Genomic DNA, 24112 nt, shown 5'->3' on the forward strand with positions numbered 1-24112 from the left:
TTCTGAAAACCAAGGTGACCTTTGTGGGTGGGCGATCCATTAGCCGAATTAAAGTACTGCTGGAGAAAGCCAGAAAGAGGATCTGCGTGGGAGATGGAAAAGGCGCGGGTTAGGGACGTTGCTTTTTCCATCTCCCGTAAGGAACCGAAAGGTGACACGCGAGAACCGACTTCCGGGGGGTCGTTGGTGTAGGCAGGCAGAAAGCACGGCCGCACTAAGACACGCCGGGTTTTCTCTTTGGCCATTCCAAACTCAGCGGCTCTTCCATCCGTAAGTAATAAAGAGGGTGACGGTCAAAATAAATGTAGTCCTTGTTCGGATTCCAACCCTTTCTCTTCAGGGGACTAACTCCTAAAACGTGCACGTTCACCAGTGCCGCTGCACTACTTTTTTTTTTTTTGGTCAACTCGGTCTTTCCTGGGCGGGGCTTCCGGGCCCGCTCACTGGGGCCCCGCCCTGAATCTTCCCCGGGTCGGGACTTCCCTCAGAGCCCAGGATCTCTTTTCCCTGCGGCCTCCTCGGGTGCGGGAGGGTTCGCACGGAGCTCCGGAGTCGAGGGTGAGTAAGGATCTGGTAGGAAGGGGCCTTGGAGGTGTTCCAGGCCGGGACGAGAGACAACTGTGGGGAGGCTTCTTTCTAGGCACGGGACGAAATTGGGGTTCGTTTCCTCGTGACCCTGGGTTTGAAGGGCACCTTAAAGGGACGCTGGGGCTTCGTAGCCGTAGAGTCGTCCCAATTTCTACCATCCCTGTTGTCCCTGAAGTGTCGACCAGCTCGGTCGCTGAGAGCCTTATTACCCAGGCACGAGGCCCGGAGACTTGAGAAGGGTTGTGAGGAACACGTGTCCGGTAGTTTGTCGGTTACTTCAACCCAAGCCGGTGAAAGGGACAGGCCGTTCTTAGATTTCGTTTTTAGCCCTGGACAATGAGCCCTCTGTAATTTACTTTTCCTCTACATTTATTTGGAGGCGCCCTGGCTGGTGTGGCTCAGTGGATTGAGTGACGGCCTGCGAACCAAAGGGTTGCCTGTTCGATTCCCAGTCAAGGCACATGCCTGTGTTGTGGGCCAGGTCCCCATTTGGGGGCACGTAAGAAACAACACACATTGATGTTTCACTCCCTCCCTTTTTGTAAAATAAAAATAAAATCTTTAAAAACATTACTTGGAGGTGGTTAGGAGTGTTATTAAGAGATGGCTGGGAAAAGGTATGGTCTTAGATATCTTAATCTTATATAAAAAAGGTAAATTATAAGGGTGAGTGGGTAGGAATGTTTATTAACATTGTAAACATTTTAGTTATTTTTAACCAGTAGTCAAGGTCTTTGGCAATAATGTCAACTTGTGTTAAGTTCCTTTCCAAGTTCATGGCTCCTACTCCACCACTGCAAAGGTAGTTGGAATGTTCCTATTCACATCCATTACTGCATACTATTTACAAAGTGCTGCTTTTATATTTCTTAATGAGATCCAACAATTGAGGCCTTCCAAGCCTAGTTTTAATCAGCTTGCCAATTTTCACTCCCATGAAAATTGGCAAGCTGAAAATTTCACTACCATTGCTCTCCCATGGTAACTCCCCCCCTCCCTTTTTTAGCTTCTGTTTGTTTATTTTTAGAGAGAGGGTGGGAGAGAGGGAGAGAAATATTGATTAGTTGCCTCTTGTTTGCCCCCAACCTGGGACCCCTAAAACCCAGGCATGTACCTAGAACCTGAATGAATCCTGACATTTCAGCTTGCAGGTTGGCACCCAACCCAGAGTGACACCAGTCAGGGCAACTTTTCCTTTCTACTCACTTGTATCCATTGTCTTCTTGCTTGCGATGTAGATCCCGATAATAGCAAGTGTTTACTGCGTGCCTGCCCATTCTGTACCAGATATGATCCTATGGTCATAATTTATATTCCATTTAAGCCTCCTAACCACCTGTATACAGAGTACTATTAATAACATTCTTTTTTTTTATTAAAATATTTTATTTATTTATCTTTAGAGGGGAAAGGAAGGAGAGAAGGACAGAAATATCAATGTATGGTTGCCTCTGCCAAGGACACACAGTGTATCGTGTGTCCTCTGCCAGGAACTGGCCTGCAACCCAGGCATGTGCCCTGACTGGGAATCGAACCTCAATCCTCTGGTTCGCAGGCCCGTGCTCAATCCACTGAGCTACACCAGCCAGGGCTCTATTAATAACATTCTGATTTTACAAATGAGGAGGCTGAGGTAGAGACTTATCAGCTGTTTCTTGACTGGTAAGCTTCCTGATACTTATCTGCCAGACCGTTTATTTGTTCCATCGAACTGCTGTGGGACATAAGTAACAATAACATGTGAAAATAACACTAACCAAGAGGAAGTTATTGCCTGCTATTGTTTCTCCTGTGGCTCAGGCCTCATCGTTTTGTTTTTCTTCTTTTAAGATTTTATTTATGTATTTTTAGAGAGAAGGGAAGAGTAGGGAGGAAGAAAGAGAGAGAAACATCAGTTGGTTGCTTCTCATAAGTGCCCCAACCTGAGACTAGGCCTGTAACTCAGGCCTGTGACCTGACCGGGAATGAAACGCTCGCTTTGCTGGCTGACACCCAACTAAGTGAGCCACGCTGGTTGGGTCCTGTTACGGAGTTTTGAAGGCAGGAGTCTTGAACTCCACACAAGTGTTCACTAACTGTTGGCTGACTCTAACATGGAATGTTTTGGTTACAGTTTTGGACTTTGGACAGATGCAATGTCAGGTGAGTGCAACTCCATTCACCTACCTTTGGCCCCAGCTGTAGGCAACTGCCTAGGTTGCCTTGTACCTAGGCAAGTGTTCCACTGCTGGGAGAACAGCAGCCAGTAGCTGGTTGGCATTCTGGGCCTGGTTCATGCCAACACTGTTGTTAACTATACCAGAATGCCAGCATAGTTGCTTATCCACTCAGATTAAATATGTAAGAGCATGACTTTGCAGGAAGAAACCTAAACATTCATATCTTTCTGAGTGGTTCTGCCTCAACAGGTTTGACTGGTGTTAATTTGTTTGAATCACACTTTGGAAACAAAAAAGGTAATAAAGCCATGAAGGGATGTATAAGTACAGAGGAAAGTCAGGCTTTTATTTTTTGAGTGCCTACCAAGTGTTCAAAGGACCAGGGAGGAATCCATAGGATTTTCGCTAATTTTACTGAAACCAAAGTTCATGACTCCCACTCCCCAACACCACAAAGCTAGACAGGATGATCCCTTTGTAGAGGGATTTCATAGCTGTGTTTATGTATGAGAATGCCTTATAGGGAAATGTTGATGTGAATTTGCTTTAAAATTATAGGCATTGTTTAGTTCATTAATAAAATGTAAAAATAGCAATTGATTGAGGTGCTGCTTTAGACACTAGGCTTAGATACAACCATACTAATTTCTGCTTTAGGCTGACAGTATATTTGTGTTGGTTTCTTACTGATTTTCCAGGAGTGAACAGAGTTGTTGCCTCTTTGGAACAGTAAATCTCAAGCCCCCTTGGGAGTGATTTTTGTTTTGGAATACTAATTTTCTGAGAAGAGATGGTTCTCAGCAAATACTTACCACTCTGGGTGATTCTGGAGACTGTCCAATAGGGCCGACTTAGTTGCTGCTTCTGTGAAACATAACATCCTAGTTTCCATAGGAGGAATTGGTGAGGATGTTGGGAGGCAGGGGAGTTATTTATCAAAGATAGTTTTGTTCTATCGATTGGCTTCCTCTTTTTTTTTTTTAAGATTTTATTTATTTATTTATCTTTAGAGGGGAAGGAGAGGGAGAGAAACATCAATGTATGGTTGCCTTTCATGCGTCCCCTGCTGGGAGTTGGCCTGCAGGGAACTGGCCTGCAACCCAGGCATGTGCCCTGACTGGGAATCGAACCACGATCATCTGGTTCACAGGCCCATGCTCAATCCACTGAGCCACACCAGCCAGGGCTCGATTGGCTTCCTCTTAAAAGGATTCTCTTAGCTAAAAGTTGAGAGCTTTGTTTGACTACCTCAGATATTCATCATGAACCTAACCTTTTATATATGGGATCTTTAGAGGGCTTGAGGGATGGTTAGTTTTAATGGTAATCAGAGACAAGGAAAAGGCAAATAATGGAAAATAAAATGATTTCTAAGGATATAAAATATGGTTAAATCATAAGTGGCAGGAGGCATTCTGTTTACAACTGTACAGAAAAGCAGCCTTAGGTGCTGCTGTTGTAGTCTGGGTTGTTGAACAGTGAATCTTTTTCTTTTTAGGATGACTTGAAAGTAGGGCATTCTTGGCCATCTTGAAGAGAGGAAATTTGTGGCAGGTGGACAGTCTATGGAGTTTTTCAGGTAAATGTCCCTATTCATTCCAACACTGACTATGTGTCAGACCTCTGTTAGTTGGTGTCCACCAGAAAACACTGGGAGGCAAATTACTTACATTTGCCCCCAGTAAATTAAGCCTGATTACGATTTTGCTGGTTATGGTCTGATGGCATGTGGTGTCTTTTCAGAGTATCTGTATCATTCCATCTAAGGAATTTATAGGGAGATTGTAAATTTCATAAGGGAAAGAATACTGTATCTTGCCTTATTCACTGCTAGATCCCAAGCGCAGTGTCTGGCACATGGCAGGTATTTCCTGAATGTTGGATAAAATGACTGAAGGCATGGGAAAGGGATTCTTGTTTCCTATTTATTTAAAGGATTTGGCAGCAGGGTATACAGTCAGTGCTTCCAGGCCTCTGTTTTATAGTTAAGATTTAATTCAGGGAGATACCCATGTCCATGTTTTTTGCCTTGGGAGCCTGGGGATCTGAAACAAGCTGTTTCAAGAATTATCCAGCGGTTGTCAGCTATCCAGGCTAGTGTGATGCCTTGGATGGTGTTACACTGTTGGAAGAGCAAGCACTGCCTTTTGTGAGGTCTGGCTCCAATCACTGTTTTGGTGCTGTAGCCAAGTACCTTTGGGCAGCGTTTTGCACCTCTGAGAGTGGAATAACTCCTCTTGTGGAGTTGGTCCTAGTCTGGGTGCGAACAGTTTTTTTCTCTTAGGAAAGGACCCCTATTAGGGACAGCCTGTCATTCCTTTTCTCTGAACCCTAGGTGTCTTCACCTGAGTGAGCAGCCTGCCTCCATCAGGACCTCAGATGTCTGACAGACAGCCCTGTGTGGCACCAAGATAATTCATGTATGTAGTCCTTTTGTCATGTGGGTTCTAACTAACTTACTTTAGCTCTGATGGATGGTATGAAATAATAGAAAGAAATATATTGGTCTCTGCCCCTGGTTCTTGGCCCAGAGCTCCTAAAACACTTGTAACTTTCTAAGTGACAAGAGCACTTTGGGCACCTTGTGTTTAATACTCAGTTTTTCACTTTGGGTCCAGAGTAAAGCTCCTAAATCTCATGGGATTTCCCAGCTGATAGGAGCATCTTCTAATGGGGGCTGGTCACCAGAAAAACCAAGGACTGAAACTTACAAATTTTGGTCCCACTGCAAACCCCCTCCCTGCCCCCCACCCATTCTCCAGAGAGGGCTGAGGGGATGGAAATCATGCTTATATATGTGATGAAGCCTCTATAAAAATCCCAGTACTGTGGGATTCAGAGAACATTCAGGCTGGTGAACACATGGAGGTGCTGGGAGAGGAATGCACCCAGAGAAGTCGTGGAAGCTTGCTACCCCTTTCCATATACCTTGTTCTGGGCCTCTCTCCAGAAGTTCTGTGTCTTTTATCATACTTTGGTAAATAGTAAGTACACAGTTTTCCTGAGCTCTAAGCTGCTCTAGAAAATTAGTTCAAACTGAGGAGGAGGTTGTGGGAACCTCGGGGGGGGGGGGTATTTTGTTGTGTTTTTGTGTTTTGTTTTGTTTTTTAATCCTTACCACCAAATATGTTTTCTGATCGGAGAGAGAAGCACTGATTGGTTGCCTTCTGTATGTGCTCCAATGGGAAATCAAACCCACCGCCTTTGGTGTATGGGATGGTGCTCCACCCAACTAAGCCACCCAGCTGGTGCAGAACCTCCAATTTTTAGCCCCTCAGTCAGAAACATGAGGACGACTGGACTTCTGATTTGGCAGTGGGTGGGAGACAGTCATAGGGAATGTGTCCTTAACCTGTGGTATCTGATGCTGTCTCCAGCTGTAGATAGTGTCAGAATTGAGTTAAATTCTGAAACCCAGGTGGTGACGCAGATTTACTTGGTTTGGGGAAAAACCAACATATCTGGTGTCAGAAGTGTTGAGAGTGTGGTAGTAGTGCAAGAGCAAAGGAAAAACAAGTGAGGTTTTCTTTCAGGTGGAAAACAAAACTTAAACTAAACTCTCATTTCCTAGAGCTCTGCTATGCATTATGTGTGGCTATTTGAATGGACAAAAATTAAATAAAATCAGTTTCTCCATCTCAGTATCTAGTGACTACCATACTGGAAACCTCAGAATAATTCTATCAATGCAGAAAGTTTTATTATACACTGTAATTCTAGAGGAGGGGTTGGCAATCTTCCTGTAAAGAGCTAAATAATGTTTTAGGTTTGTGCGCCACATAATCTCAGTTGCAACTACTCAGCTCTGCAGTTGGCATCATAGACACCATGGCAGCAAGTGAGCATTATTGTGTTCCAATAAAACTTTATTTATGGGTTCTGAAATTAAAGTTGCATAAAATTTTCAGTGTTGCAAAAATCATTTTCCCCCAAACTATTTTAAGCTTTTAAGGGTCTTTCAAAAACAGATGGCAGGCCAGAATTGGCCTGCAGGCTATACTTTATCAAGCCCTGTTCTAGAGAATGAAATTTAGGCCTTGAGACTGGACATCTCATTAGTGACAGATTCAGGGCTAGTGTTAACATGCGAAAAACTCCATGTTAGCGAGACTTTACCATACAACCTTCAACTCCTCAGCTTTTAGAGGACTAATGTGACTTTAGTAGTAGAACAGTTCTTTCTTCAAAATATTTATTTGTTTGTTTATATGAGGGAGAGAAACATCAGTGTGAGAAACATTGTTCATGCACCCCGAACTGGGGACTGGCCTGCACTGCGACCCAGGCATGTGCCCTAACTGGGAATCAAACCTGTGACTCTTTGGTTCATAGGCCAGCACTCAATCCACTGAGTCACACCAGCCAGGACAGAATAGCCCTTATTTTTTATATTTGGGGTCTATGTATACCTTTTGCATGGATTACTTTTTTATCATAGTGGTTCTCCTTTTAATATACACCTAAGAAAGAGGTCCTAAGAAAGAAGAGCAGTCTTTTTAGTTTTCTGCAGAGCCTGATCATAGCCTCAGTCCTAGATAGTGATATAGAAATGACTTCTAAGGGGAAATACTTACATATCATGAATAGCCAGGGTTTAAAATAGGGGATCTTAGTTCCCTGGAGCAGATTGCCTTCCTGACCATGGTAATGTTACCCAGGTGCAGAGAGAGGTCCCTGTGTTGCTACTTGAAAAGGGATAATTTATTTAGTATTTGTGCCTGTATTTAATACCCTAAGAGGTTTCAATGGCTTAATCATGCACATTAAGGTAATTTAATGGGATTTCCTTCTTGATAAGTGAAGTTAATTAGTCACCTACTACTCCCTGTTGACTTGATTTTTTTTAACCCCCTGGTGAGTCTAAGAAGATGAAATAAAACATTTCAAAGGAGCTTTTTTTATCCATTCCTTCTCTTTCGTTCCCCCCACCCCCCGCCCTGTGTTGCAGTGGAAGCTGAATTTGGACTGGCAGATTTATCAGTCTGTAAATACTCAAGCTTCCACCTCTGGCCATAAGTAGCTATCAGTAAATACAAGTGCCCCTCTTTGTTGCATATTAAGAGGAAAAACTAAAGCAGAATGAACAGGGGGTCCCAAGTATTGAATGCTAACTTGTTGCCTATCAATGTATTTCCCTTTCAGGGTTGAAAAAACTATTGTCAATGAACTTTTGAATTGAAATTTTGTATTACATGTCTAGTTTTAATCAGTAAAACTAAATCTAGAGTAATAAATTCTGCAGGCTCCAAAGGGACATGGAAAGGAGGTTCAGTGCCTAGGAATTTACACAAAGGAAAACAACCTGAAAAGAGCAACTAATTAAGAACTTTGAAAAGTGACAATGAGCCCAGGGTGGTGTAGCTCAGTGGATTGGGCATGGGCCTGCGAACCCAAGCATTGAGGTAGAAAAGTCAGACCTAAGATGGCGGACTGCCTAGCTGACAAGATGGCGCCGGAGCGGAGGCTTCGGGGGAATCAGAAACCGAGCGATAGCCATATGAGATAGGATAGCTAAACTTCCGCATTCTGCTTCTGTAAGCCGCTTATGCCACGTAGACCAGGAAGTAGGGAACTGCTTAAAAGCCATCCGCACCCGCCGTGCGGGGCCCAGAATTTGGACTCATTCCTCTGGGACCACGCGTGAATAAAGCTCGTGCTCCTAGACCTTCCATCTGGTGTCTGGTCGTTTCATTTTCTGTAACAGCATCACTGATTTGATTCCCAGTCAGGGCACATGCCTGGGTTGCAGGCCATGTCCCCAGTATGGGGTGTGCTAGAGGCAACCATACATTGATGTTTCACTCCCTCTCTTTCTCCCTCCCTTCCTCTCTCTCTAAAAATAAGTAAATAGAATCTTAAAACTAATAATAAAATAAATTAAAATTTTAAAAAAGAACACATCCCTAGACTGCCTTGGCTCTACCACTTTCAAGTTGTATGACCTTTGCTAAACTACTCAAGCTCTCATTTTTTTTAAAAAAAAAAAAAAGGTGACAATGACTCATGTTAATCTAATCTTGCTGCTTAACTGGGGCTTTATATATAGCTTTAGTTAATGGTCCTATCTATTTTGGGGGGAAACAATTTCAATAAATTAACAAGTCAACTATAATACTTAGAATGTCTGCTTAAAAACATCTGTCTGGCCCTGGCTGGTGTAGCTCAGTGGATTGAGCGCGGGCCTGTGAACCACACGATTGCAGTTCGATTCCCAGTCAGGGCACATGCCTGGGTTGCAGGCCAGTTCTCAGCAGGGGACGCACAAGAGGCAACCATACATTGATATTTATCTCCTTCTCTTCTTCCCTTCCCCTCTAAAGATAAATAAATAAAATCTTTTAAAAAAATCTTTCTGTTTATTGCTATTTTAATGAGCCAGTGTGTTGGGTCATGTATTTGTCCATTGAGTACGTTAAGGCCTGGTTTAAAGGGGACACTGTCACTTTGGCCCTGCCTGTTCTCCAGTAAAATCCCTTTGGGGTGTGAGGATGTTCTGTACTGCTTGTACTACATGGGAAGGGAGTAATAAAATGGACCTTGAAATTTATTTTATTTTAGAATAGCTGTAGATACAGAAAAGTTGTGAAGATAGTACAGAGAATTCTTGCATACCCCACACACAGTTTCCCCTAACATTTTACATTAGAATAGTACATTTGTGACAATTAATGGGCCAATGTCATTGTTATTAACGGAAGTCCATACTTTATTCTGATTTCCTTAGTTTTTATGTAATGTCCTTTCTCTGTTCCATGACCCCATTGAAGATACATTTAGTCATCATGTCTCTTTAGGCACCTCTGCAATGACAGTTTCTTAGGCTTTCCTTGTTTTTGATGACCTTAAATTTTGAGTTAGGTATTGTGTAGAAAGTCCTTCAGTTAGGATCAAATTTTTCTCATGATTAGTTTGGGCTTAAGGGATTTTGAGAGGAAAACCACAGCAGAAAAGTGCAATTTTCATCACATAATCAGTAATATAGCCCTGGCTGGTGTGGCCCAGTGGATTGAGTGACAGGTCGCCAGTTCAATTCCCAGTCAAGCACATGCTTGGGAAATCTTTTTTTTTTTTTTTTTTAAGATTTTATTTATTTATCTTTAGAGAGGAAAGAAAGGAGAGAAGGAGAGAAACATCAATGTATGGTTGCCTCTTGTAAGTCCCCTGCTGGGAACTGGCCCGCAACCCAGGCATGTGCCCTAACTGGGAATCGAACCGCAATCATGTGGTTCACAGGCCCGCGCTCAATCCACTGAGCTACACCAGCCAGGGCGGGAAAAATCTTTAATTTAAAAAAATACATACATATATTGGCCCTAACTGCTGTGGCTCAGTTGGTTGGGCATCATCCCGCAAAGTGAAAGGATTTCCAGTCAGGGCACTTGCCTGGGTTGTGGGTTTGGTCCCTGGTGGGGAGGTATATGAGAGGCGACCAATCCATGTTTCTCTCTCACTTTGATACTTCTCTCCCTCGCTTCCTCCCTTCCCCTCCCTAAAAATAAAGAAAATTCTTTTTTTAAAATATATAATATCAGTATGATTTGTTACTGTTAATCACCTGGCTGAGGTCTTATTTGCCAGGTTTGTCCACTGTAAAATTCTTTCCCTTCACCTGTTCCCTTTCCTTTTTTTTTTTAATTTACTGATTTTAGAGAGGAACATCTGTTTGTTGTTCCACTTATCTTTGTATTCATTGGTTGACTCCTAAATGTGCCCTCACTGGTGATCTAACCCATGAGCTTGGCATATTGGGATGATGCTCTAACCAACTGAGTTATGTGGCCAGAGCCCCAATACCATACTCTTCGTAATCACTGTGTGCAGCCTATGCTTAAAGAGAGGAGAGTTTTGCCCTCCTTAATGGTGGAATGTGTACATAGGTTACTTAGAATATTTCACAAAGAAATTGATCTTTTTCCCTCATTCAGACAACTTTTTTTAATAGATGTTACTTATTTAATTTTACAAGAGGGAAAGGAAGGGAGGAGAGGGAGAGAAACATTGATGTACAAGAGATATATCAATCAGTTGCTTCTTGCATGTACCCCGACTGGGACATGGCCCACCACCCAGGCGGGTGCCCCAACTGGGAATTGAACCAGTGACCTTTTTGTTCATAGGTCAGGACTCAATCTACTTAGCCACACCAGCCAGGGCTCATGCAACTTATTTATATAACTGTGGACTCATGGATAATTACTGTGTACTTGGGGAAATAATCCAATAATAGTTTATTTTTAAATTGTTCCAGCCCTGACCATTTGGGTCTGTTTCAGTTGGTTCCTGTGTCTTTTCAGTATGCCCCCATCATTGCAGGGTTATTGTTTTTGAGGACTTCTCACTTTATGGTACTACAGAATGCTCCAGGCTCATCTTTTATTTTTCCTGTCCCAATTTCAGTGTCGACCAGTTATTGAAGGGGCCCTGGTTCCTTTATAATTTAATGGCATTGAGGAATCAAGATCTGGGTGCCAGATGTGCTAACACCTATATGATAGGACACAGCACCTCTTGATGCTGAGGTGTTGCTTCTAGGCCCTGTCTAGAAGATAGAACAATGAGATATATGTGTATGCTAACTAAGATCCATAGTTCATTGCCTCCTTTATGTTACAAACATTCCATTTTTAATATTCAGTACATTTTATCCCGCTGCCTTTGTTTATTCTCTTTAGAATAGGGATTGAGTCTGTTGTCTCTTATAGTGGATACTGCATTCCCCAAGTGACTGATATTTTTTACCCTAGAAGCTTACGGTAAAGGATGGGAATTTTGTTACCAGTTTCTGGTAAAAGGGAGGAGCCAGGCCCAGGCCCTAGTGTTCTAATGAGTTGAAGAAGGGAGATGCCATCAGGGCACAGAGGCTCTGCATTAGAATCCTGGCTTCACTGTGGCAGATAGCAGAACTTCTCTACTTCCCCTCAGTTGTAATTCTCTAGGGGAGAACTTAAGGGGCTAAGTAAAGTGACATTGGCCACCCCAGCCAGTGATGGTTTAGACATGAGGCAATGAACTGCAGAGGGAAAGGACATAATGGAAAAGCTTTGTCTCAGCCTATACTACTACTCCCATGTTAATCTACCCTTTTCTGCACTGAGTTTTCTATTTCTTGCCCTTGTATAGTAGGATCCAGTCATAATCTGTTTCTCCAGAGGATGTTTCACATTACGTTTGTCACATCCCAAACCCCTCTTTGTATAATATCTTCATGGGTACGTTGGAGAAATAACCCATGCCAGTTACTCATCTTGTCAGAAGACTGGTCATTTAACTCATACCTGTTCACAGCTTTTATCCACTGAATTCGATGCTAGACTTTGGGGATAAGCAGTGAACAAGATACAGTCCCTGCTCAACTTAACATGCCAGGACTTGTACAGTCTGGCCCTTAACTCTCACCCCTTCTATCACCCTCAGATTACCTTCTGGCCATACTGGTTTCTTTCAGGCTTTTGTAATAAGCCTTTTGAGACCTGGCTGGTGAGGCTCAGTGGATTGAGCACAGGCTTGCAAACCAAGGGGTCGTGGGTTTGAATACAGGTAAGTGCACATGCCTCAGTTGCAGGCCAGGTCCCCCAGTTGGGGGGCATATGAGAGGCAACCTCACATTGATGTTTCTCTTTCCCTCTTTCCCTCTGTGTATAAAAATAAATAAAGTCTTTTAAAAAGCCCTTTGAGACAAGGTCTCTGCACATACTGTTTCTCTTTCTGGTTCTATTTCCCTGCTCCACTTTGTGTAAGATCTCAGCTGCACATCTGCAGAGAAGCTACCTTCCCTGATTGTCTGAACACCCAATATATGTGTCATTGCACCATGTTTTAGCACAGAACCAGAGTCAGATGCTATGCAAGAGTTCTTTGAAAAGGCATTCTCCAGCTTCTAAAGGTATATTCTAAAGGTTATGTTTTCACTCCCATATAACCAAGCAGCGTCAATAATACTGACAACTAACTAAAGAGCTTTAGCTAGTAAATATTAATATCTATGTCTAATGTACCCTGGAGGAAGGCCCTAGGAATATCCTGCTTTTCAATAATACCCAAGTAAATGTAATGGGAGTGCTAGTTTTGTTCTTTTTAAAAAACTGTGCCCTGGCTAGGTGGCTGGGTTGGAGCATCGTCGTGTACAATAAAACACAAAAGGTTGTGGATTTGATTCCTGGTTAGGGCATGTACATGAGGCAACTGATCAATGTTTCTCCCTCACATCTATGTTTGTCTCTCCCCTCCTCTCTCTAACATCAATCAATATAACCTTGGGTGAGGATTTAAAAATGATTTTTTTGAAACAAAAAATGGAAACAAAGGTGTCAGATTTCCAAGTCATTTGCTAGTGGACCTTAAAGGTAGATCATAGTGCACAGTTACATGAAACTAAATTTAGTCTCAAGAAGTATTAAATGAAAATAATGGATTTACAGAGGATTTGTTCAAATTTAAGACATCTGTTAACTATATGTGTGGACTTATGTTACTTTTGGTAACGGGTTTTCATCACTATGAAAATTTGTGAAACATCTTTATAAATTATAACTGACAAGTAGGTGCCAGGATGAAACTTAGAACCAGATTTAAATGGATAATTTTAACATATTTACTCTGGAGCTCTATAAAAATGAATAATCTTTGTGGTTTTGTCATTTTAGCATATTTATGTAAACATTCTGCAGAACATGTGGCAATGTAAAAAACTGACATTTACTGTATATTGACCATGTTCCAGAACTGCTAATAAGTTTATTCTATACATCTCTTAATCCTCTCAACAAATCCCTACAAGGTACATGTTGTTATTTACCCAAGGTCACAGAGTTAGTGGATCCAAGAACTAATGTGGTATTCAATAAATTTCCAAAGCTAGTGGTTGGTTTGGGGTTTTCACCTATAGTGCCCCAAGTCTTTCCAATTAATTGTTATAAATATCTACTTGTGTTTACTATCATCAACCTCATTTGGACTAAGGTCTTTTAGGGACTACTGAAATGTCTGTTTTCTAGTGTCTTTATACCTGTTAAAATTCTGAATACCTTTTTTCAGGCCATCAGCATCTTAGCCACTCTTGCTGTAGCTTGAGGATGATTCCTTTTTCTCAGTGGATTGAGCACCAGCCTGCAAACTGAAAGGTCAGAGGTTCAGTTCCTGGTCGGGGCACATGTCTGGGTTGGGTTCGGTGCCCAGTTGAGGTACATACAAGAGGCAACCAATCAATATTTCTCTCACATATATATGTTTTTCTCATTCTTCCTCCCTTCCTCTCTCTCATAAATAAATAAATAAAATCTTTTTAAAAAATAAATAAATGTCCTGCAGGGCCTGAATGGGTCACACATTCCTACCCTAGTCTTGCCCTATGACAGGGTTTATCACTTCCTATTCTTGAAGGATTTAGTTTTTTAGAGGATGGGAATGATATTGTGTTTTCTTTTTAACTTCGAGTATATACTGGTACATATCTGCTAAATTAAGGGATAAAGACTTTATCGGTAGATACACATGATAAACAAACCTGTCTGTAATGACACAATACAAAGGAAAGTCATTTAAGATTAAGAATGCACTGAGAATATTTGCAATCTCAAAAATTACATAACCTCTCTAGCTTTAAAATGGCATTTGCTAAAATTGCTGAGAGTCAAAAGATTCCTAACCTGATAAAAATGTATCTTACTCCAAAAGCTTATGTGATGCATAATAGGGAAACTCTAGAATCATTCCTGTTGAAAAAGAGACTGTCATTCAGAGGCAGTCAGGCAAGAGAAGAAAGTAAACATGTAAATGGGAAAAAGATAAAAATCACTTGTAGATGGTGAATTACTTAAATACTGCAAGTGTCGATTGAAAATAGTTCATTGAACTAGCAAGTAATCAGTTTGAAGGTAAACTGGAAGTAAAATAAAACTTGAAATATTTGAGGTGTATAAGTTACATACAAAAAAAAAACATTAAAATATTGGTAGGCAGATGAGACTTTAATGATAAGCTATACCAAGTCCAAGAAAGCTCAACATAAAAATAATTCTTTTTTAAAATTTTTATATGTATTTTATTGATTATACCATTACAGTTGTTCTATTCCCCCCCTTCATTCCCCTCCACCCTGCATACTCCCTCCCCCACCATTCTCCCCCCCTTAGTTTATAACCATGTGTCTCCGGTTCTTTAGATTCTATATTTCCCCTAATATTCTTGCCCTCCCCCCTATTTTCTACCTACTGTCTATGCTATTTTCTGTATCTTCTCCCCCCTTCTCCTCCTCCCACTCCCTTGTTGCTAACCCTCCATATGTTCTTCATTTCTATGGTTCCACTCCAGATCTGGCTGTCCTCTTGGTTTGCTTTTGCTTTAGGTGTGGTTGTTAATACCTGTGAGTTTGCTGTCCTTTCACTGTTCATCATGGTTTTCATCTTCTTTTTCTTATATAAGTCCCTTTAGCATTTCATATAATAAGGGCTTGGTGATGATGAACTCCTTGAATTTGATCTTCTCTGAGAAGCACTTTATTCTGTCCTTCCATTCTAAATGAAAACTTTGCTGGATAGAGCAATCTTGGATGTAGGTCTTTGGATTTCATGACTTGGAATACTTCTTTCCAGCCCCTTCTTGCCTGTAAGGTCTCTTTTGAGAAGTCCACTGACAGTCTAATGGGAACTCCTTTGTAGGTGACTGTCCCCTTATCTCTTGCTGCTTCTAGGATTCTCTCCTTCATTTTCATCTTGGCTAATGTAATGATGATGTGCCTTGGTGTGTTTCTTCTCGGGTCCAACTTCTTTGGGACTCTCTGAGCTTCCTGGATTTCCTGGAAGTCCATTTCCTTTGCCAGACTGGGGGAGTTCTCCTTTATTATTTGTTCAAATATGTTTTCCACTCGTGGCTGTTTCTTTCCCCCTTCTGGTACCCTTATAATTCGGATGTTGGAACGTTTAAAGATGTCCTGGAGGTTCCTAAGCCTCTCCTCATCTTTTTGAATTCTTGTTTCTTTATTCTTTCCTGGTTGTATGTTTCGTTCTTCCTTCTGGTCCAGTCCATTGATTTGAGTCCCAGTTTCCTTTCCATCACTGTTGGTTTCCTGTGCATCTCCCTTCTTTTCAATTAGTTTAGCCTTCATATGTTCCTCTAATTTGTGACTATAATCAACCAGTTCTGTGAGTATCCTGATCACTAGTGTTTTGAACTGTGCATCTGAGAGGTTCTATTTCTTTTTCACTTAGAGTTATCGGCTCTGGGGCTTTGAGATGTTCTTGAGCCATATTTGGACTGTTCGTGCCTGTTATGTATGAGGAGCAGAGCACTAGGTGTTCACTAGGGTGGGGCAACTCAGTTGCTGGGTTGTGACCCTGTATGTGGGGGTGGGGTCAAAGGAAATCAATTGAGGTCTCCTCTGCTGCCTCCTGCCACAAGGGCTGCGAGGTCTGTCTCACTGCTCACTCCTCTGCTGGTTTATCTGCATGCGAATATGTGACCACGCTCAGCCTGCTCCGCACCCTCACTGGGTCCGCAATGCTGCCCCGGCTGCTTGTGCGCCTGGGTTGCCTGGGTCGCCTGGTTCCGGGGATCCTCCCTGTCCCACCCTGTTCTGATGCTGGCTCCGCCCCTTACTGGTCCTGGTGGAATGGTTCTTTGCTGTCGGACTTCCCTATAGTTCAATTTTCTGTTCTTTGGCTGCGTCTTTGTTCTCCAAACCTTTGTTGTATTCAAACTTGGTTGTAGGAGAAGGCACAGTGTTTCCACCTACGCCTCCATCTTGGCCGAAGTCCTCATTCTTTTCTGTTTGGTCGTTTTTTTCTTCCTTCTGGTCCACTGGATTGATTTTAGTCCCAGTTTTCTTCCCATCACTATTGGTTCCCTGTGCATTTTCCTTCATTTCACTTAGTGTAGCCTTCATTTTTTCATCTAATTTGTGACCAAAGTCAGCCAATTCTGTGAGCATCCTGATCACCAGCTTTGAACTGTGCATCTGATAGGTTGGCTCTTTGTCACTTAGATATATTGGCTCTGGGGCTTTGATCTGTTCTTCTGTTTGAGTCTTTTTGGGGGCGGGGTGTTCTGATGGGGCCTGTTCTGTAGTGAGGGGTGGAGCCTTAGGAGTTCACCTGGGCAGGGCAACCTAGTGGCTGGGTTGTGGTGCTGTATGTGGGGGCGGGGTCAGAGAGGGAACAATGGAGCTTGCTCTGCTCTCTCTTCAGAAGGGATTTCTCAGTCCCTTCTGCTGCCTCCCACAAGCAAATTAGGCCCTTCTGGTGCTGGTTCCCAGGTGGGTGGGTTTGTGTACGTTTTAGGACCTTGTGGATCTCTCCAACAAACTCTCCTGCACCTCAACCCCCACAAGTGTTTTCAGTCAGTGCTTTTAGGCTTTATTTCCCATCACTGGGACCCTGGGTTGTGCAGTCTGTCTCGCTGCCCACTTTCACCTGGTTTATCTGTGTGGGAATGTGGGACAGCTGCGCCTCACTGAATCTGCTCATTGCCACCCTTTGACCCCTCTCCACCGCTGACTCCGCCCCTCTTACTGGTCTGGATGAATGGTTGTCGGACTTCCGTACAGTTCAGTTTTCTGTCAGTTCTGGGTGCTTTTTTGTTGTCCTTAATTTTGGTTGTGTGATGAGGCAGTGTGTCTACCTATGCCTCTATCTTGGCTGGAAGTCTCCTATCTGATATTCCAATTTTAATGTTAAGAACAGTCGCCTTGGCCATGTAGCTGAGTTGGTTAGAGTAGCCTCCTTATTTGCCAAAGTTGTGGGTTCGATCCCCATTCCGGGCATATATAAGAATCAACCAATGGATTGCATAAGTAAGTGGAACAAATTGCTGTTTCTCCCTTCTCTCTCAAGTCAATAAATTAAAAGACACACGGCAGTCAGACTGCTTTTTCTGACAGACCACATGGCCCATAAGCCTAAAATTTCATTTGTCCGTTTACAGAAACTTTGCCTGCTCCCTGCTCTAGAATAACGTATGAAAAAGATTTCTGCAATCACAAAAATGTTCTCCCAATTGTCCGCTACCTAAGTGTAGATAGTAAGATTGAAAAAGAAAAGAGAGTGTAGCTTATGATTGTTAAACTGTGGACAGCAGAGCTCTAGAAAATAAAGGGTTTATTTTGAACTACATATAGTTTTACATGTGTAGAATAATATGTGCATGAATTTCTTATCACTGTTTTGAACAGAAGAAAATAGGAAGATTCTTAAATTGTAAGTTGGAAGAACATTGCTTAAATTTTATACCATCCATATAATGGAATACTAAGCAGACTTAATGAAAGATAACCAAAGAAGTAAAACGAGAACAGTGTACAGTCTTAAAGCTTTGTTTAATGTATCACTGCACAACAAAGCACCTTAAAACTTTGTACTAGTTCAAACAAGTATTAAACTAATGTGGGTTAATTGGACTTAGCTGGGGCTACAGCTGTCTGGTGGCTTCAGTTTGCCTGGCAGTTGGCCTTGGCTGTCACCAGGAGCTCAGCTGGGCTTCTACACTGAAGAGCCATGGTTCTGTTGGTGTGACCTTCTCATGTTGGTTGAGATTTTCACCACATGGCAGCTGGGTTCCAGGTGGGTGAAAGCAGACCTTAAAAGTCACTTACACATTCTGATGGTCAAAACCAATTATAGGTTCCTTCCAGATTCGAGTAGAGGGGAAATTGATGTCTCTAGTCCATGAGAAGAGTGGAAATCATGGCTGTATTTAATTCATCATATTATGTGCACACACACACAATGTTTAGATATTTACCCTGGCCAGGTGGCTCAGCTGGGGCATTGTCCCAATGTGCCAAGGTTTTGAGTTCCATCCAGGGTCAGGGCACATACAGGAGTCAACCAATGAACGCATAAAGGGGTAGAACAACCATGTTTTCCTCCCTCCTTCCTCTCTGTCTCTAAATTCAATAAATAAGGACAATTTTTAATGTTCATATATTTATAGAGAATCCTTAGAATACACAAGAAATGGTTGCTAGTGGTTGCTTTTGTGTAGGGAAATACAAGTCGAAGGGAAAGTTTGTTGTGTTCTTTGAATTTTATTATAAGTATTCTCTATTCAAAAGCTCCTCTTTAAGTCCCTTCTCTACTTCCACTGATGAAAGAACCACTGATTAACAGTCTTCTGCTTTGAAATAACCTGAAGTATTGAGAAGACAGTAGACTGCCAGGAGATTCTGAGACCACAGGTCTGCTCTAGACAGTAGAGCATAATGCTCAAAAGCTGGGTTTAGATTTATATAGAACTGGTTCAAATCCTGGCTTTTTAGTTTCATGACCTTAGGCAAGGTTGTTTGTTTGTTTGTTTTTAAGATTTTATCTACTTTTAGAGAGGAAGGAAGAGAGAAAAGGGGGGAGAAACACACATCAGTTGCCTCTTGAACATCCCCAATCAGCATGTGCCCTGACCAGGAATCAACTGAAGACCTTTTGATTTGGGGGACAATGCCCAACCCACTGAGCCACACCAGTCAGGGCTAGGCAAGCTTTTTAATCTCTTATGTAAAACAGGAATAATGGCACTTGACCCTGAAAAGTATAATGCATTATCAGCTGCTTAGTGATTCTGTGGTGTCAAAATATCAGGTTTGCCAAAAGTCCATTTAGTTTTCCCATAAAATAAAAAACACATTTTTCATTCTCACCAATATACAGTGATTTGGATATTTTGAGTATGTCAGCTATCTCCTGCATGGTATAATGTTGATCTCAGTAATGTCCCAGTTTGATCTGTCAACCTCAGCTGTTTTACCAACTATGAAGCATCATCTACCAAGAAATTTGTAGCAGTAAACTTTGCAAACAAAGTTTAAGATTTTATTTATTTATTTTTAGAGAGAGGAGAAGGAAGGAAGAGAGGGATAGAAACACCAATGTGTGAGAGATACATCAGTCTGTTGACTCTTGTATGCCCCCAACTGGGGGTCTGGGCTGCAAGCCCGGGATGTACCCTAACCAGGAATCAAATCGGTGATCTTTCAGTTCACAGGCTGGAACTCAATCCACTGAGCCACATCAGCCAGGGCGCAAACCACTTTTGACATGTTCAATCAGCCCCAGCACCTTCTCCATACACTGCACAAAACTTTTTTGCATTTCAGTTGTGTTTTTACCTTTCTTGAAATAAAGCATAATATGCTCAAAATGTTGCATATCTTCCACCTTCAATATTAAAATGGCTACACAAAAATTCACCAATTTTGATGTGTGTTTTTAAATGCACACTGATATGACAGCTGTCACTATACAATCTAACAAAATTATTTCAAATAAAAACAACTAAGTACTACTATAGCCATCTTACAGAAAAAACCTAACGAACTTTCTGGCCAACCCAGTCTGTGTCTTCAATGTCTCCTGTGTTCAAAACTGCAAACATCTTCAATATCAGTTCAAATTGAGATGCTGTCCTTTGACTTACACTTGAACTTAGCCAAAAGGCCAAGAAGTGATTATCCTGTTATTTAAAGGCTTATGTAATAGGCCCTGGCATAGCAGCTGAGTTGGTTAGAGCACCTATATGCCAACTTTGCAAGTTTAATACTTGGTTAGGGCACATACAAGAATCAACCAATGACCCTGCCCAGTGTGGCTCAGTTGGTTGGCTGTTACCCTGCAACGTCAAAGGTCACTGGTTGGTTTGTTTCCTGGTCACAGCACATGCCTGTGTTGTGGGTTCAGTCCCCAGTCAAGGTGCATGTGAGAGACAACCGACCAATGTTTCTTTACCTCTCTCCCTCCCTTCTCACTCTAAAAATAATGAATGTGTAAATAAGTGGAACAACAAATTGATATTTCTCTCTAAAATCAATAAACACAAGATTTTAAAGGCTTATATAACGTTAACTGTACAAAACTTGTCACTTAGGCCTTTCAGAATCTCAATAGATATTCTTGCTTTGTAGCCACATTCATTACCATCCCTGGTGGCCATCATACCTATTCTCTAGTAACACAAACATGAATAGAGCTCTTGATCCATCTCTTCTCAGACAGGTCCACCTTGAGGCCAGACTCCTTGTCCAACCAAACTCCTTCATCAGACCATGATGGTCAGGTCGTCGATTGCTCTTAACCATTATTTTATCCCCACTTTAAAATATATATATTTTTTAATCTTCAACTGAGGACATTTTTTCATTGCTTTTACAGAGAGGAAGGGAGAGAGAAACATCAATTGGTTGCACACCATTTAGGCCTCAACCTGGGAATGAACCCACAACCTAGAAATGTGCCCTGACCAGGAAGCAAACCTGCAACCTTTAAGGGACAATGCTCCAACCAACTGAGCCACACCAGCCAGGGCATATCCCCATTTTTCTTCTTTTTAGTTGTTTTTAGAGAGACAGAAACATACATTGCTCTGTTCCACTCACTCACACATTTTCATTGGTTGCCTCTTATATGTGCCCCAACCAGGACAGAACCTGCAATCCTGATGCACCCGGCCAGGGCTATCCCCACTTTTATACAGTGTCCTTCGTGAAATAGGCACTTGATGACTGAAGTCTTGTTTTTGGTTTCCAATGTATCTTTTTGCTGATGAGCCACTGAGCAGATTCTAAATAAATAACTACTCAATTGAAAAAGTTTGGCTCTTCTTCTTACAATCACCAGGTGGCATTACAGCCTTATACAAAAGCATAAGTACATACCTGAACTAAGATGCATTCATGTTTCTGTCTCCAGTAGAGTAGAGCTTTTCCTCTAGGAACTGGGCACATCATAAAGGGACGTCTTAGCCAAGATAAGTTGGAATCAAAAGGCATATCTGGTTTTGAATAGAAGACCCAAGATTCACTGAAGAATTAGGATCCCCCCAAATTTTATTCCAAAGCTGAATATGCAGTATGGGCTTAAACATTTATTCAAGGGAGCCCCCCATGCCTTGAAATGCCTTTTCAAAACCTGTAGAAAATCATACAGCATACCTGGAGATGTGGGATATTGTAATTCCAGTCTTCACATTGGCTACTTAAAATTTTCATTGGTACAACTCTAGACCTCTCAACAGAAAACTTAGTCACAGAAGATTGAAGTCACCTGACCATAATTCCCGTATCTTCAAATCTAGTGAAAACAGCACCATCTACTATGTATCTCCTGTTACAGTAAAGATGTTTCCTTCCAATCCCATTGTTATGGGAGCATTCATTATGAATTATCCTTTCTCTTCCCTGTTTTTTCAGCCAATTTGAAACTAAGATGCCCTTCCTGCCAACTTAAGTGTGCTCAAAATTTCCCACGGTGAAACAAAAAACCTTCCTTAATCCCACTTTCTCCTTCAGTCTCTTAATAACCAGCCTCTTCTGCATTTGGGTAGTTTCCTTCTTCTGCTTTACTGGAAGCAACTCATTGTTAATAATGATGCCCATGTTCCTAACTCTTAGAGATGGTTTCAGTCTTAGTCTGACCTTTGTAGCCTTTGACTCTGTTGATCATTTTGTCCTTTATGTATTTTGGCTGTCAAAAGAGCAAAATTTCTGTGCCTCCTCTCTTCTGCCATAATTTTTTATATTGCTCCTCCCAACCCCCCTCCCCCAACTTGATCTCCTTTGCCATTCAACTCCACCTAGTTCGTTTTTCAAGGCTATTTCCTAAGGCCTCCATTCACTGCAATGTCAATTCCCATTGCTTCATTTATATCAAGTCAAATTTGCCACTAACGCAAACCCTTTTCTCCAAGCTCAAGACCCATAAATACCACTCCTGAGTTTAAAAATTGATGCCAGACTCAACTTGCCTATTGTCCTCTCAGCTGAAACATTTTCCATTTGCCCCCTCAATAGCACTAACTTCAGAGTTGTCATTCATCCATGGTACCTCTCTCCCTCATCTTCCATATCCATTCAAATTAACAGAACTAGCTATTTTTGTCCTAAATGATCTCCAGTTTTCTGCTTGTCTCTACTCTTCTCCATCTACATGTGTCCCTCCACTATCTTCACAGTGGACCCAGAATAAATTTTTCAAAGATGAGACTGACCGAGCACACTTAAGATTACAAAAATTGGAATGCTATTAAATCAGGACTTGCATTCACTGATTTACTTGAGACTTCAAAAGATGACTGTCCCTGGCCCTCTGCTTTTTCATTTGGAACCCCAGGGCAATGACTATTTCCCGGAAGATTTATCTATGCAATTTATCAAAGACCGCCACAGGTTTTTCACACATGCTATTCCTTTGCTCAGAGAACCTATCAGTCTCGAGAGAGTGCTTTACATTTAGTCAAATTCACCAATTGGCGATGGCGGTCTTTTCGGCGGGATGGGTTCGCTGTCTTACGCCTCAAAGATCATCCTACACAGAATTCCTGATAGTAAAAGCCATCCAAAATGGTGTCGGCTTCCTACAATTCCTCGGCGAATAATCAAAATTACCTGAGGATAGAAATCAGGTCTAAGCCAGGGACTCCCGCGACTGGATTCTAACACGTATCCCATTTAAATTTTACACCATGCAACTTAAGGGTTTGGAAAAAGGTTTTGGGGGTTAATGGGTCTCGAACATGAGGGCTTTAGCGGCTTCCCCACTTCCCGCCTTCGGCGGACTCCAGGATTAGTGAACAACGACCACAGCCAAAAAGGCGAACGCTGGGGAAGGGGAGGGGCCTGGCGGGCGCAGAACCGAGATCCGAGGTGGGTGGGGGCAAACTCTCGCGAGAGTGGTTTCTTTGGCTGCTGCCGCTGCCGCCACCTCTTACCAGCGCGATTGCTGCGAGGGATTGTGGGAGCCTTCGCGTCCCGCTTGCTAGGAGAGTGGTAGCTCTCCTTCTCCCTCTCCCTTTTCTTAAGGTAGGCGTTAAGGGGGTAAGAATTAGGGTGGGGTGGCTGGGGGTTCTCCGCATCCGTCGGGAAGAGGCAGCAACGGCAACAGGGGCTGCGGGGAGCCGGCGGCGCGCCTTTCTCGCTCGCTCCCGTTCGCCCGCTCTGCCTCCCTCCTCTCTGCGTGTGTGAGCCGCCTCATCGGCGGCCGCCATGTTAGGAGCGCAGTGGCGGCGCAACCAGTCTCCTCGGGCGGCTGAGGTGAGGGGTCTCGGAGGGAGACACGCAGCCAGCCAAGGGCTTGCGGTGCGGTGGTATAGTCGGGGGGCGCCGAGGGCAGCGGATCAGCTGAGCTTCCCGCGTCTTGGACTTTCTGGGGGCGGGGGCAGGACGAGCCCGTTACACGCGAGCTGCAGCGTTGAGAAGGGAGGAGCACTGGAGGCCCGAGGGACCGATTGTCCTTCGGGGGCCTGCCGTTTGGGGAGGATAATTAAGATACCAAAGTCCTTGGGTAGTGCCAGTTCCCACATGTTTGCTTTATTTTTCCCATTTTGGGCCTGAAAATGTGTCCCAAAATGGAGGATTTCGCAGACTGAAAAGCTTGGTGGTTTAAGCAGCT

General features: G+C 42.6%; 1 protein-coding gene and 1 non-coding gene across 7 annotated transcripts in view; both read left to right on the forward strand.

Annotated features, from left to right (window-relative positions):
• Positions 1-474: 474 nt before the first annotated feature.
• MATR3 (matrin 3) overlaps positions 475-24112 on the forward strand; it is a 51135-nt gene continuing 27497 nt past the window's right edge. For 2 of the 6 annotated variants that reach the window (XM_037061465.1, XM_037061511.1), the window contains exon 1: positions 23374-23523. The gene's annotated coding sequence lies outside the window, so the exon portion shown is untranslated. Of the gene's footprint in view, positions 559-2701; positions 2731-4245; positions 4327-5082; positions 5168-13781; positions 13868-23373; positions 23524-23607; positions 23755-24112 lie in introns of those variants that run through there. The other 4 variants (XM_037061493.1, XM_037061483.1, XM_037061475.1 and 1 more) reach the window with 4 other exon arrangements.
• On the forward strand, positions 4818-5018 carry LOC118998846 (small nucleolar RNA SNORA74). The gene has a single exon (XR_005068961.1). It is a non-coding gene; the product is annotated as a small nucleolar RNA SNORA74 (small nucleolar RNA).

This window comes from Sturnira hondurensis, unplaced genomic scaffold (assembly GCF_014824575.4).
Source record: "Sturnira hondurensis isolate 20B ecotype Veracruz unplaced genomic scaffold, ASM1482457v3 Scaffold0001120, whole genome shotgun sequence".
Lineage (NCBI taxonomy): Eukaryota > Metazoa > Chordata > Mammalia > Chiroptera > Phyllostomidae > Sturnira > Sturnira hondurensis.